Raw genomic sequence first — 15,519 nt, 5'->3', positions numbered from 1 at the left:
TACAAAAAAAGATTTAAAATGATTAGGCTTCAAAAATGTTCAGCAACAATAATAGTACTATTTTATTGAGAAAATATTTACATGTAAGAGCATTAAATACTTAATGTGATTAGAAGCTGATATTTCAGCATAAGGAGTGAGAGACATAAATTAAAATAAAATAAAACACTTTGTTACTAAACTTGAATAGGAACATAAGTACAAACTCATGATGACTTTTTTCTAGAAATTCAGTAAAAGAAAATTCAGAAAATAAATACATGAATGAGTGAATAATAAATAAAATGTATGCATAAATGTCCATATATAAATAGACTCATATGTATACATAGATATAAATATTTATCACCAGGAAATTTCATTTTGTTATATTCTGGACATTGTACATATAGCATTTCATTCCTCAGAGCAATCCCATTAATTGTCAGTAATATCTCACTACAGACACAGGAAAACTTAGATTCAGGGGGCTCTAGTAATTGAAACTCTCACTGCTACTATGCAATGGTAGAATAATGCTCTGCAGAATTCCTGTTATCCATTTAATTAAAGTCTGAACATCCAATCAGGCTACCAATTGTAAGTAAATTGAAGGCAAAGGCTTATAAAATGGCTAATTCTTTAAAAAAAAATCAGAAGACAAGTCAATCTATTGTTAACCAACATCGTTACCATGACCACAACAACGGGTAGTTTATACATATAGTTTTTCTATTTGTTGTACACAAAACTTAATTCCATTGATATTGATCCTAATAAGCATTATTTTCTACTGTACCTTCCAATTCACAATACAATTACCTATATAAACCTCTTGTCCTGTAGCAGGACACTTCAGTGATAAATGGATCAAACTCTGGTGACCATGTCTTTTTTGTATATACATTACCAAAGTGCCAAGAGCTGATTCATACCCTGTACATAATTGGTTTCATCCAAGTGTAAAGCAAAAAATCTGTAGCCAGACAAATGTGATAGTAGTTGGGTGAGGCCCAACATGTTGTCTGATAAAAGAGTTTTGCCAACAGCTCACACTGCTTTTCTCAGTGCCTGATATTTGTCATAACATTTGCGACTATTTTTTTACGAGCTTTAGAGAAAGTGTAATATAATTTTTTTTCCTAAACTAGGAATGCAACTTTCCATGATGCCTCAGTTTTTATGGTCTCTTCTCTGCATTTAGAAATACAATTCATCAATGTTAAACATGCAAGTGTTCTTTTGTGCCTATTCTGTATAAAACTAAAATTGCTTTCTTAACACAACAGCAAGCGGTGCTGTTTTGAAAATGTTAGGAAACTTTAGTGGCTTCATGTCGCTGTGTATACGGTTGCCGAGAAAAGACTGGGATCTAGAGCAAATGAATCTCCAGCTCAATGAAGTCCTTTTTCTCCATATCTTCATAATCAGGCCCATAGTTACCTTTTTATTTCTCAGGTGACTGGACAACTTTTTGGCAGCCCAGACTTCATTATCCTAGCCGACCCTGGAGTTCCGTTGACCATTTTACATTTATGATGTTATTTTTCTGTTACGTTTTATATGTTATTCATCCCATCACTCATTTTTATGCTGTAGTGAAACCTTGCTAAATCCTGCTCAATCCTTGGGAATTGAAATTATAATGCAGCACCAGAACAACAAGGAAATAAGCAACTCTAACAAGTCTAACAAACTCTAACAAATATGTAAATACTACCACCCGCTATGCCAGGGTAAAACCAATTAAACCACATTGTTATTGTAGAGCGTGGGCACCTGTAGACCATGTGATATAACCATGGCAGGATTCTTATGAAAAGATTATCTGTGTTTTATTTCAAATCGGTGAAATGTAGATACAATAATAATTTCTTAACTATTCAGAAAATATGTATCAATATTTATAAGATATTCAGAATATATTTATTCTAAAAATTTTCATAAAACAATTATTTCATTATGTATATGAAGTATTATGTATAAATGGCACCCCCCTTCATACTATATATTGCAGAGCGTTAATGCGACTATCAGTCCCCAGACAAAATCTTGAGATCATACAGAGTTCGGGCTGATTTCAATGGTGTATTAAAAGTCTGTGCTCAGTCCACCATACCATGGAAGTGCAAAGTGCTTAGAGATTTTGCAACGGAAAGGAGACGCAAATTGTTTACAAACTGGGTGTTTGTGTGTAGAGGGAAATACAGCGAACTTTGGTTTGGGAGCATAATTCGTTCCAGAGTTTGAGTCTTCCCTTAGACACAATTGAGAGTAATGTCACATTTTGTTACGTGACACGAAGGAAAACAAGAGAAGTATTCCGCGAGATATAACCCAGTACATAGGTGATCGATGTTTACATCACTGCTGTAATATGCACTGTAGCAAAGAGAATTAACCTGAAATTTTAATATTGCCATTAAAAGATATTTATCATGGTCGTTTAACCAGACTGTAAATTTGTATCTGAAATGAGTAACCTGAGTCATCAGTTAGGTACCATAATTTCATTCATGTCCTTAAAGTACCTTGGAAAGATATTAAAACTGTATATTCGGAAATATTACCTGTGCCTCAAAACCTGTTTTCTTTCAATAGTGGTCTGGATTAATTACCAAGTTTGAGACTGCTTGTGATCATGAGCAAAATGTAAAAGGATTATAAATCCCAAATACACCTGTTTGTATTTTTTAATCTGTTTATAAAAATCCTGTCCTATGTCAAAAATTTTCAGCCTAATTAATATATTTACAAATCATATAGCAGATTTGACCAGAAGTATCACTATAGGTATCTTTCATGTAATATAAATACATACATATTATATGTATATATATGCATAATATATACCACAAAATTTTAAGATGTTCCTCAGTGATGCCTATACTTTACATATTCTTTTATATAAAGAATTCAAATGTTTTAGATTTTATTTTCAAGTGTATAAAATACATTATTAAAAAATAGTTAGGGGCGCCTGGGTGGCTCAGTTGGTTAAGCGTCCGACTTCGGCTCAGGTCATGATCTCACGGTCTGTGAGTTAGAGCCCCACGTCGGGCTCTGTGCTGACAGCTCAGAGCCTGGAGCCTGCTTCGGATTCTATGTCTCCCTCTCTCTCTGACCCTCCCCCATTCATGCTTTGTCCTTCTCTGTCTCAAAAATAAATAAACATTAAAAAAAAAAAAGTTAGGCTTTAGGGTACCTGGGTGGCTCAGTTGGCTAAGCGCCTGACTCTTGATTTCCACTCAGGTCTTGATCTCAGTTCATGAGCTGACAGCACAGAGCCTGGTTCATATTTTCTCTCCCTCTTTCTCTGAACCTCCACTGCTGATATGCACATGCTCTCTTTTAAAAATAAGTAATCTCAAAAAAAGTTAGCTCTTTTTTTCATGAGAAATTTGACAAATGTTAATGTAGTTTATATTTAAATTGTTTTGAAAAAATAATTCTATAGAAATATTGGACCTGTTTTTCATAAAACATTGCAAAAAGAATATGAATGTCCATACACACATGTGCACACACACACATACAAAAAGCCACAGAAAATCTATAAAGTTATCTGGCTTTAAAACCCTTTGGTGATGGCCTATGATCTGCTTACCTACATTGGAGATATTACTAGTTACACACAAAAATCATTTCTTTTTTTAATTAATGTATTTCTCCTTGGGTAACTAAATAAAAGTTATATAATTAGAAACATGCCAGTTCAAATATTGATGTTAAAATGCTTATTGTCTCCTCTTCATGGCAGTGTTTTATAGTGTTTGGGGAATGACATTTAGAAATAATCTCTGATATCATTCCAAAGTTTCAAGCATTCTCTCTTATAATTGCAGTTTTCCCATATGGCTATTGTCTTTTAATCATTTTAAGTGAAAAGGTCATGTGTCAGTTTATTAAATATTGTTGAATTAGTGTCCAATAAAGACCTCAAACAATTCTATAGGTTGTGAACAAGAAAGTATTTTCTATTTTCACTGTGCCACACTACACATTTGAAGCAACTTTACGCAGGCTACATATATGAATTACTTAGACTTGTGTATTCTTTCTATGTCCAAAGAGGAGTTTTTGACAATGGCTTCTAACTCCCATATAAATATTAATGAATAAGTAAGAAGAAAATATGTTTTACGGTGACGTTGGCTTTCCAGCATTACAGCATTTGGTTGATCGCATATACCATGGAAAATTTCCTAATTACAAAATATCTGATAATTTCACCTATCGTAGATAATGGGTAATGAATACAATGTTGGTGACCATCTTCCCCCTATGTCTCATCACAAGGTATTTTCTCTCTGCGTGTGTGTGTGTGTGTGTGTGTGTGTGTGTGTGTGAATCTGTGTGTCTGTCTCTGTGTATGAAATTTCCTCTTTTTATGAAGATACCAGTCGTATTGAAATAGGGCCCATTCTAAAGATCTCATCATTTTTCTAAGTAAGGTCACATTCGCAATCCTGGAGATTAGGACTTCAACACTGTTTTAGGAGGATAGAACTCAATTTACCACATTCAAGAACCATAACATACGTGTGGTATACACAAGTCTCTCCGGATACACATGAGCAGTATCGGCTGCTTGGCCGGAGGGATCAGAAAGAAAACAATGGGACTCTGATGGTTGAGGACTGAAGAACATGAAAGTATCTAGCAGGTTGTCACTAAAATGCACGTGGCATAATGTGAGCATGACAAGTAAAATTGACAGAATTTTGCAAGTGCCAATTTATGGGTGTTTTAAAGTAGGACCAGAGGTTTGGAAAGAGCAAATGAAGACTAGGGAACATGAATTCTTGAAATCTCCCTTTAGGACAGCTCCTGCCTTGAAGTGATATTGTTATGAGTACAATCTAAATTAGAGAAGACAAAGACAACGAGGAGAAAGAAAAGAGATGGAACGGATAAAAAGTGGGAGAGTAAATCAGAGGAGGCGAATAGCAGGAAGTGTTAAGACATATTTTATCACTTCTTTAAAACAAATTGAGAAGGAAACTCTTGAGTCCCTGAAGCTAAGAAAGCAATTCTGCACTCTAATCTCTGTTGAAAGTGCAAAATAATTCATATCACCTAAACATAAGAAACAGAAAAAGATTGCAATTTCATCCCATATAAAGCTATTATAAGAAAGAAAAAAAAAAAAAAAAAGACCAAGAGGCAAAAGACCTACAGACCTACAGACAATGAGGGCTGATGACAAAAATATGCCCACGAACAGAAGAAAATTCTAACCGGTGAAAGAAAAACAAACAAACAAACAAACAAACACATTACTCATCAGTCGGGGAGGGGGTATTTTATTTAAGTTTATTGCAATAGGGGGAGACCAGAACCCAGTCTGAACTCAACTCTCTGTGGAATCAAAGGGCCAGAGAATTTTTAAGAGCTGTGGTTAAGGCTGTTTGCTTGTCTACTTTTACTAATTGACCTTACTCAAGGAAAAGTAAACTTTCTCTCTTCTTTCTGATAGGCTTATAGCTTGGAGCAAGGAGCCAGTGGAATTAGGCTTCTACCCTCTCATAGAAATTGGGAGAGAGGGCCACTGTATTCCTGTTTTTAAGTTTATTTATTTATTTTGAGAGAAAGAGAGTGCAGGAGAGACAGAGAGAGAGGGAGAGAGAGAATTCCGAGTGGGCTCTGCACTGTCAGCACAGAGCCGGATGTGGGTCTTGAACTCAGGAGTGAGATCATGAGCTGAACCGAAATCAAGAGTCCAGAGCTTAATTGACTGAACCACCAGGGCAACCTGGCCACTGTATTCCTAGTTGGCATATTTCAACGGGCTAGCTTCCAGGTTTCTGAAAAAAGATAGGCCTGGGTTGTAAAATTGGCAAGAGGTTCTTAAAAAGATTTGCGTCTTAAAAGAGCAGACCAAGAAATTACAAGACATTTTCTACAGCAAATGATCTGAAAACCCAGAAAGAAGGGACCTGTACGGACAGAGGCCATCTAGATACTCTAATGGCCAGGATGGAAGGGAGGTCAAAAGCCTTGGGGTAGGAAGAGGCCTGTCGAAAGTCTAGTCAGACTGAGGGGAATGTTAAGGTCCTCTCACGGACACCTAATATTGTGTGGAATCTGGCTACCATTTCTGACAAGGAAGCATGGTGAAGGCGCCCAACCTAGGCTCCCTGATTCCGTATCTAAATGCATGGGCCATACCTCTTAGCCTCTTTGTCACCTTCTCTGGAGAAACATCTTCACCCCTAGAAGGCGTCTCCCAACAGCTCTGAGGACTGAATCAAAACAGGGCCCTTGCTCCTCACTCACAGAATGCAGACCCGGAGCCCTAAAACATTTTCAATGCAAATTCCTTCCTGCCCCGCTCACTCCCACTCCCGCGGAAGGTGTGTGAGCTTTGGGAGGACAGGGGTTCCGCCATGCAGATTTCCCAAAGGGCAAGAGAGGGAGACTGGGTCACACACTCACCCAAGACCTGCACATCTGTGTCTCCATCCCCTGGGCTGCTGCACACATAGTACCCCTGGAAATGTCCTCTGGATTCCTGCCCTGACCCTCCCCACACACTTCTTTGACCTCAGGACGTCTCTCCCAGGATCTCAGGCTTAACCACCTACCCAGCCTGGCCTTCAGCCGCACCCTTGGGCACTGGATCTGGTGTGCACCCAGACCCTACTCACTTTGCCCGGGCTCCACACACAGATCGGGCCCTCCTCACCTTTCCCCACTCCCCGAGCTCGAAGCAGACATTCATTCCCCTGCCTTCTGGAGTGTCACACGTGAGTATTGCGGCCTCAGTGGGCCAAGGCAGGCTGTTGCTCAAGAGACCAGGACTAGAAAAGAACTGCCTTCTCAGAAAGGAAAGAAAAAAAATGTGGGAGTTAATGGGACCGTCTTCTCCTGGTGACATCAATAAAAGTGCCCTGGAAAGGGCACAGGTGTGGGAAGGGAAGCCAATAGAAGTGAACGCAACCCAGAAAGGGAAAGGACCTGGAAAGGTATTATCTGCAACATTCAGGAGTGAAGTGATTTCAGGAAAGGAAGAGCTGAAAGAAAAGTGACAAACACGAGGCAAGACTATCAATAAACAACTCCTGGATTACAAAAGGAAACTTTCACACCGTTTCTCTGAAACAAATGTAACATTGGTGTCAAAAGCCAACGCATGTTGCTTCAGGAAGAAATAAAGTCTGATCTGACTTATGACTGTCAACGCAAAAATAAATATAATATTGGCAAACAAAGTTCCAAGGCATCTCACAATAATAACTAGATCACGGCCAATTGCAGCTTATTCTGAGAATGCAGCTGTGAAACTCTGTTAGTATAATCCATGACATCCACAGAGCTAAAAAGAAAACTGTACTGTCACCTCCGTAGATAGAAACAAAACATTTGGCAAAAGTCATAAGCATTCGGGTTAAAAATCACTTCAAAGAATGCTCACAGACGCTGCTCAGTCCAATTGACATCTTATTTCACAAGGAAATATCAGTGTCTTCCCCGGCAAACTCTAGAGCAAGACAAAATTGTCCCGTATCTTTCCTGATGTTCAATATTGTGGTCAAAGCCCCACAGCAAATGGAGTATGTGTTGGTTATTTGAACCCAGCTGATACTGACAATTCTGAAAAACTGGGTATGTGCGAGGTTGTCTACTGTAATATTAATGATAGCAAAAGATTTGAAGCGGCTTGAATATCCATTAAGAGGAGTCTAGTTAAATGGTTATCTTGTATCCACACACTGGGACACTCTATCTATAAAACCCAATGAAGAGTATCTCTCTACTAATATTTCTAACCATATGCAAGATACATTGTTATGTTAAGAAAAGTAAAGTTACATGTAAACAGGATGCTGCTTTTTCACATAAGAAACATACATCTAAAATATAAATTAAAATGAGAATATATGGAGAATAAGATGGTGGAGAGTGGAAGTATAGTTAAAATTTAGATATTTTTAGGAGTTCCTGGGTGACTCAATTGGTTAAGCATCCGGCTTCAGCTCAGGTCATAATCTCACAGTTCGTGGGCTCAAGCCCAGCATCGGGCTCTGTGTTGGGAGCTCAGAGCCAGGAGGCTGCTTAGGAATCTCTGTCTCCCTCTTTCTCTCTCTTCCCCTCTCCTACTCATGCTTTATCTCTCTCTCTGTCTCTCAAAAAAGTAAATAAACGTTAAAAAATTAAAATACAGATATTTTTAAAACTATTTTGTTTGGTTGATTAGGCTTTGGATCCATGCAAAAATTGTACACAAACAAAATTAATTTTCAAAATCTAAAATTTAAAATTTCATGAAATAATAAATTACGTTAATAGTATGTTAATAATAATTAACAATTTTAATTAGAATTACAGTTGTAAACTTACTATGCATTTTTTAAAATAAATCACACAGATTTCTTAATTCTGTCCATGGGAAATTTTCAGTGGCACTCAGATCGTGGTGTCTAAACTTCCCATAAGCTATTGGAGACTTGGATTTTCCAGGACTTGGGTTGCAACTTAAAAAAAAAAAAAAAGGAAAATGATACATCAATATGAATAAGAAGCGCAACAGATGAATATACGGCAAATATATTTAAATCCGTCACTGATATAAGGAGGAAAAAATCATTGCTTAATTTTGGAGGAAGTAGAGAACCAACTTATGTTTCCTTGAAATCTCTTGGATAGACCCTGAATTAAACATATCTCCTGTATGAGCAACACCTCAGAGCAACCAAGTGGTTAATGAAGAACATTCATTTTGTACTTAGAGTTGCCCTAGATTATAATGGACATGGAATGAGTAATTAGAATATTACCATTTTGTAAAGTTTATTTATTTTGAGAGAGAGAGTGCTTATGCATGTGTGCACACGAGATTGGGGAAAGGGCAGAAAGAGAGGGAGAGAAAGAATCCAAAGCAGGCCCCACGCTCAGTACAGAGCCCAACACGGAGCTCGATCTCACGAACTGTGAGATCATAACCTGAGCTGAAATCAAGAATGGGATGTTTAACAGCCTGAGCCAGCCAGGCACCACTAGAATATTATCATTTAACGGACATCTGGCTGGCTGTCGGTTAAGTGTCCGGCTTCGGCTCAGGACGTGATCCCACGGCTCATAAGTTTGAGGCCTAAATCGAGCTCTGTGCTGACAGCTCAGAGCCTGGAGCCTGCTTCGGATTCTGTGTCTCCCTCTCTTTCTGCTCCTCCCCTGCTCGTGGTCTGTCTCTGTCTCTCAACAATAAAATGTTCTTAAAAAATTTAAAAGCATCTAATAATTGCGGAGGTTTTTGCATCTTTCAACAACAAAATAAGAGACAGCTAGTGGAAGGGGGGGTGAGAGGGAAGGAAAGAAAAGAAGGAAGAAGGAAGGAAGCAAAAAGAAGAAAGAAGCAGAATACCGTCTAAGAAGTAGCCCTGACAAATATTCAACCTGAACATGAACATGTGACGACAAGTTTATAGAAATGTAGGGATTAGAGGAAAATATTAAATGACACAATGAAAATGAAGTTAGTAAAACATAGAACTCTTCAGGACCATCCACCCGATTTTTTGGGTAAGTTAATTTCAAGGAAAATTATGATATGGAATTTATAATTAAAAGAGACCAAGGAGGCCCATAAGGTGACTATAGCACTTGGACTTTATTTGGATTCTGATTCAAACAAGTAACTGTAAAAAGAGGTTTATGTGACGGGTGGAAAAAGCTTAACATTAATTAGATCTTTGATTATTAAAAAAATATATTATCAATTATTTATGCCTGATAGCAGTATGTGTTTGTGTGTGTGTATCTCTTAGAGATACATACTAAGATATAAGATAATTATTTCAAAAATGTTGTCTGATATTTGGAATCTCCCTAAACATAATCCAGAAGTGAAAAGGGCATTTTGAGTATAGAATGAATGAAATAATGTTACCATCAACTGACAGTTGTTGAAATTCAGCTGATGGGTAAATGGATACTCATTCTGCTAATATTTTGATTTTTATATGATATTGTACCTTTTCCATATCATAAAGATTAAAATAATTATTTGTAATAATATTTGTAATCTGAGAGCATCATCCACTTATGTAGGCCGATGATTTAGGAAAAACCAACAAAACTAGCATCCGTTTAAAAATAACTACTAATAGAAAGACAGAAGGAAACTAATATCTTTTGAGCACCAGCTGTGGGCAAGTCATGAGACCCCACATGTTACCATTGTTATTACATATAGTACTGCCATGAGGTCATTGTCACTTAAAATTTTACAGTGTGGGAAGAAAGCAGTAAACGTTTGTGAGTCTGACAGATACACACACAGTGATTTTTAGTCCATTTTATTATCCGGGGCCAGAGCACCGCACGCACCTAGATGGGGCTCCTGCCCTTTGCTACATTACTTGATGTTTGTGTCTGATGTTTGAAGGTACAGTGGATTTTAAAGTTCACATAAACCCATATTTCTAAATACATAAACACCTCTATTCTGAATATTTTTGTTCGAACATAGGTAATCTTTGAAAATCAGAATCATCTCAAAATTGCATTTTCCAGGAAAAAATTCCAATGAACAATAATAGTTCATGTTTAAAGTGTCCCTAGTAAAAGACTCATCAAAGCCACAGGGAGAAGAACTAACACACATACACACACACACACACACACACATGCACACGCGTGTGCACGCACACATACATACACACACATATGCGCTTTCTTGGTGTAAGCATAAATTGGTAAAATAAAAACTATGAAGAATATATTGTCACTATCCGTAAATAAGACAATTTGTAGGCCCTACGTCTGGAAATTTCTACTTGCACATGCATATCTTATGTACAAATACAGACAAAGATAACATGTACAAGAATGTTTCTACTTGTGTTATTTGCCATGACAAAATTTTGAAATATTATTCAGGAATAGGATAAATATATTTGACTTATTCAATTCGAAAATATAGAGGAATGAAAATTAACTTGATTCATATGATTAATAAGTATAAACCTACAAATTATATTAAATATACACATTACAATGTACAAAAAGAGACAATTTTCATGTTTTTAAATGCACACAATTAGTATTTGATTTTTCCATTCATAATTCATTTTTAATGTTTATTCATTTCTGAGAGACAGAGACAGAGCACAAGTGAGGGAGGGGCAGAGAGAGAGGAAGACACAGAATCCAAAGCAGGCTCCAGGCTTTGAGGTGTCAGCACAGAGCCTACATGGGCCTTGAACCCACCAACCATGAGATCATGACCTGAGCCAAAGTTGGATGCTTATGATTGAGCCACCCAGGTGCCCCCGTATTTGATGTTTTTACAGCTACCTGCATATGAAAAAATGTGTGAAAATAATGAGAAAGAAATGTATTCCAACTTAAGCATGCAGAGACTCTGGTGAAATGGAAAAGGTATTAAAATCAGGGATGGATTAAAAGAGACATTTTAATGGTGTCTATAATATTTTTATAGACATATTTATTGTGGTATAATTCATTTACCATAAAAGTTCACCTACTTAAAGTGTACAATTCAACAATTTGGAAATATTTATAGAGTTATGCAACTAACACTATAAGTTTAGAAACTTTTCATCATTTTTTAAGTTTATTTATTTATTTTCTGGGGGGAGGGGGTAGGGGAAGGGACAGGGAAAGAGGGAAGGAGAAAATCTCAAGCCGGCTCCAAGCTGTCAGCACAAAGCCTGACATGGGGCTCGATCCCACCAACTGTGAGATCACGACCTGAGCCAAAATCCAGAGCCAGACACTTAACCGACTGAACCACCCAGGTTCCTCAGTTTTCATCATTCTAAAAAGACATTTTGTACACATTAGCAATTCCTTATTATTATTAATATTAAATGATATAATGAAAATGTGGTAAAATAGCTGAAGCATTTGTTATGTTTTTGGATGTTGTGTTTATTATTCTTTACATTATGCACTTTCATCTAAAGTAGATCAATGCAGGGCACCTGGGTGGCTCAGTTGATTAAGCGTCCAACTCTTGATGTTGGCTTAGGTCCTGATCTTGCTGCTGGTGATTGAGCCCTACATCAGGCTCTGTGCTGTCAGCATGGGATTCTTTCTCTCCCTCTCTCTCTGGCCCTTCCCTGCCCGCACTCTCTCTACCTCAAAATAAATAAATCAACAGAAAGAAAGAAAGAAAGAAAGAAAGAAAGAAAGAAAGAAAGAAAGAAAGAAAGAAAGAAAGAAAGAGAAAGAAAGAAAGTCAATTTAATCATACAGATGGGAAAGATATTATCTTTTGGTTCTCAAGGCCACCACAAGGTTAAGTATGAAGGTGATGGCAGTAAGATCTTTTCCATTCGCACTGTCCTCACAATCCACAGTTTCTTACAAGGAACAATTAGATCAGATACTTGCATAACTTCAGGACCAATGGCAATGTTAAACAATGAAACACAAGCATTAGAATACAATTGCAAAACTTTGCTGAATTTATTTCTTTTTCAGCTCATGTGCAAAAATGAATTCTAAAACTAAATAAAGAAAAAACTTGACTGTTGATTAGGCTTAAAATCGCATTTATGCATGTAATTAGAAAGACGATGGCATGGCTTGTTTGTCTGAGTTTGCTTCCAACTGTTAGTCCTGTTTTTGCCAAAATATAGGTTCAGGAGTGGCCCATGATTAATGAAATTACAATGTCAATTACGTATTGGATTCTTTAGTAGGAATGTTGAAGTATGTTATTTATGGGGACACTTCCATCAGTCCCTGGACTGTGTCTATTAACAAAGCCCAATAGACACTCTTTTCATGAGCATCTTGAGAAATACTTTGGTGAAGTTTATAACATATTTGGGTTGTGCTCTAACTGTCTGGGACTATAGTAGAAGGCATTGCATTTAGTTGGCCTCTGTTTTTGTTTTTGTTTTTGTTTTTTTCTGGGATGACAGAAACCAAATGTAAGGAACAAGATGAATACACTTACCACAGTATGGAGTCAGAATTGCTCACCAATATAATTGTTGATGTTAACATTACCATGCCTCTAATAACGAAATAGAAATAATCTAAAGTCATTTCTGATGTGTATAACTATGAAAATTACAACAGTATTTTTTTTTTAATTAATGTATTTATTTTGAGATAGAGACAGAGAGATCATGTGCAGGAGGGGCAGAGAGAGAGGAGGGGAGAGAGAATCCCAAGCAGGCTCCACACTGTCATCTCAGAGAACGATGTGGAGCTCAAACGTACAAACTGTGAGATCCTGACCTGAGCCGAAACCAAGAGTTGGACGCTTAACCAACTGAGCCACCCAGGCCCCTCATCCAACAGTAGTTTGAACCAATGTAAAAGTCACCTAATTATAACACTTTGACTTCACATATTCATCAATTCATGAATAAATGAGGGATTAAGCAACCTTCTAGAAACTTATATATTCCCACATGCGTTATTAATATCTCTACTATATTTCTCAGCAGAATTGTAGCAGTTTTACATGGAAAATGATCTCCAAGTGTATTTAGGCAGTAACTTTGATCTTGCATTTACTCTAGGAAACAAGGTATCCCAAGGGTGTCTAGTAACCAGAGTGGAGTTTTGTAAAGTTCTAGTGATATGTAGACTTTTGACAAAGTACAACTTGATGGTATTCTACTTAAGATCCTCAATTTTTTCTTAGTTCTTAAGTTTAGGGTTATGATACATATCATAGTAACTGGATAAATTCATCTATTATCTTTAGGGACCATAAAATTAAGAGCAACTATGATAGAAAAGACCATGTTAAATCCTTTAACTTTCTCCTCCTTTCTAAAATAATAAACCCAAATCAATAATGTATGACTGAGCTTCCAAGGAAATGAGAGCTCCATCTGCTAAGATGGATTCATGGGTCTTGATTTAAAATAAGCACTCATTTTTAAATGTAAACATTTCTAAGGAAAAACACAAATTATAACATATTTTTATAAGTTTAATCACATCATCACTACAAAATATAGCTGTCGACAGATGTAGTCTTTTTATGGTTCATATCAGTACAGCTTTTGATACATAATGTGTACTTTTGTAGCTAGTGGATGTCTATTTTTTTTTCTACCAAAATAAGCAAAAAAAGTCCAGAAATGCCTTTTCCCTCCCCAGAGTCTTGGAAAGAAGTGCAGTTTCCCTTTCTCAACATACAGTTAAATGACTATGTGAGTTTTCCATTGCTGTTGCCACAAATTACCACAAACGAACGTAGTGTCTAAACATGACACATATTTATTATCTTATAGTTCTATAGGGTAGAAGTCTGAGTTTGCTCTATTATTTTCTCTGCCTTGTGACCGAAAGGCTGAAATCCAGGAATGGACTGACCTGAACTCATATCTAGAGCCTCTTGGGAAGAGTATGCTTCTAGGCCCATTCAGGTTGTTGGCAAAATTCATTGTTCTTTGCGGTAGAGCTGAAATGCCCATTTCCTTGCTGGGTTGTTTCATGAGCTTCCCTCACCTCCTTAAAGTTGCAAACAATCCACTTTACATCAAACCAGCAACAGTGCGTCCACATTAATAAAAGAAAGGATGAGAACTATATGATTCTCTCAATAGATGCAGAAGAGGCACTTGATAAAGTACCACATCCATTCTTGATAAAAACATTCAGCAGAGTAAGAATAGAGGGAACCACGTCAGCATCATAAAGGCCATAGATGAAAGATCCACATCCTCAATGGGTAAATATCATCCTCAATGGGGGAAATATTGAGAGCTTTTCTTGTATGGTCAGGAACAAGATTCTCACCATCGTTACTTAACGTAGTGTTAGAAGTCTGAACCTCAGCAATCAGACAACTGAAAGAAATAAAAGGCATGCAGACTGGCAAAGAATCAAACTTCCAGTATATTCAGATGACATGAAACTATGTAGAAAACCCAAAGACTCCACCAAAAAAATGGCTAGAACAGATACACGAATCTGGTAAAACTGCAGGATACTAACAACATACAGAAATCTGTTCCATGTCAGGTCACCTGGGTGGCTCAGTCGGTTGAGCATCCGACTTTGGCTCAGGTCATGGCCTCATAGTTAGTAGGTTCAAGCCCCACATCGGTCTCTGTGCTGACAGCATGGAGTCTGGAGCCTGCTTTGGATTCTGGGCCTCCCTCTCTCTGCCCCTCCCCTGCTCACATCTTTGTCTGTCTCTCTAAAAAATAAATGGGTTCTTGTTTCTCACTGTGACCTCAGATAGTGGAAGAAGTGAAGGGTCTCTCTGGGGCTTCTTTATTAAGGGCTCTGACCTCATGACTTATTCTTTTCTCAAAGTCCCCACCTTTAATATCATCACTTTGGGCATAAGGATTTCAACGTATAGGAGCGCCTGGGTGGCTCAGTCAGTTGAGTGTCCCACCTCGGCTCAGGTCATGATCTCATAGTTCATGAGTTTGAACCCCACATGGGGCTCTGTGCTGATAGCTCAGAGCCTGGGGGCTGCTTCAGATTCTGTGTCTCCCTTTCTCTTTGCCCCTCCCCTGCTCCAGCTCTGTCTCTCTGTCTATCAAAAATAAATAATAAACCTTCTAAAAAAAGGATTTCAACATATGAATT

The sequence above is a fragment of the Panthera tigris genome, chromosome A1 (genome assembly GCF_018350195.1).
Source record: "Panthera tigris isolate Pti1 chromosome A1, P.tigris_Pti1_mat1.1, whole genome shotgun sequence".
Taxonomy (NCBI): Eukaryota; Metazoa; Chordata; class Mammalia; order Carnivora; family Felidae; genus Panthera; species Panthera tigris.
Note: the sequence above shows the minus strand (reverse complement) of the source record.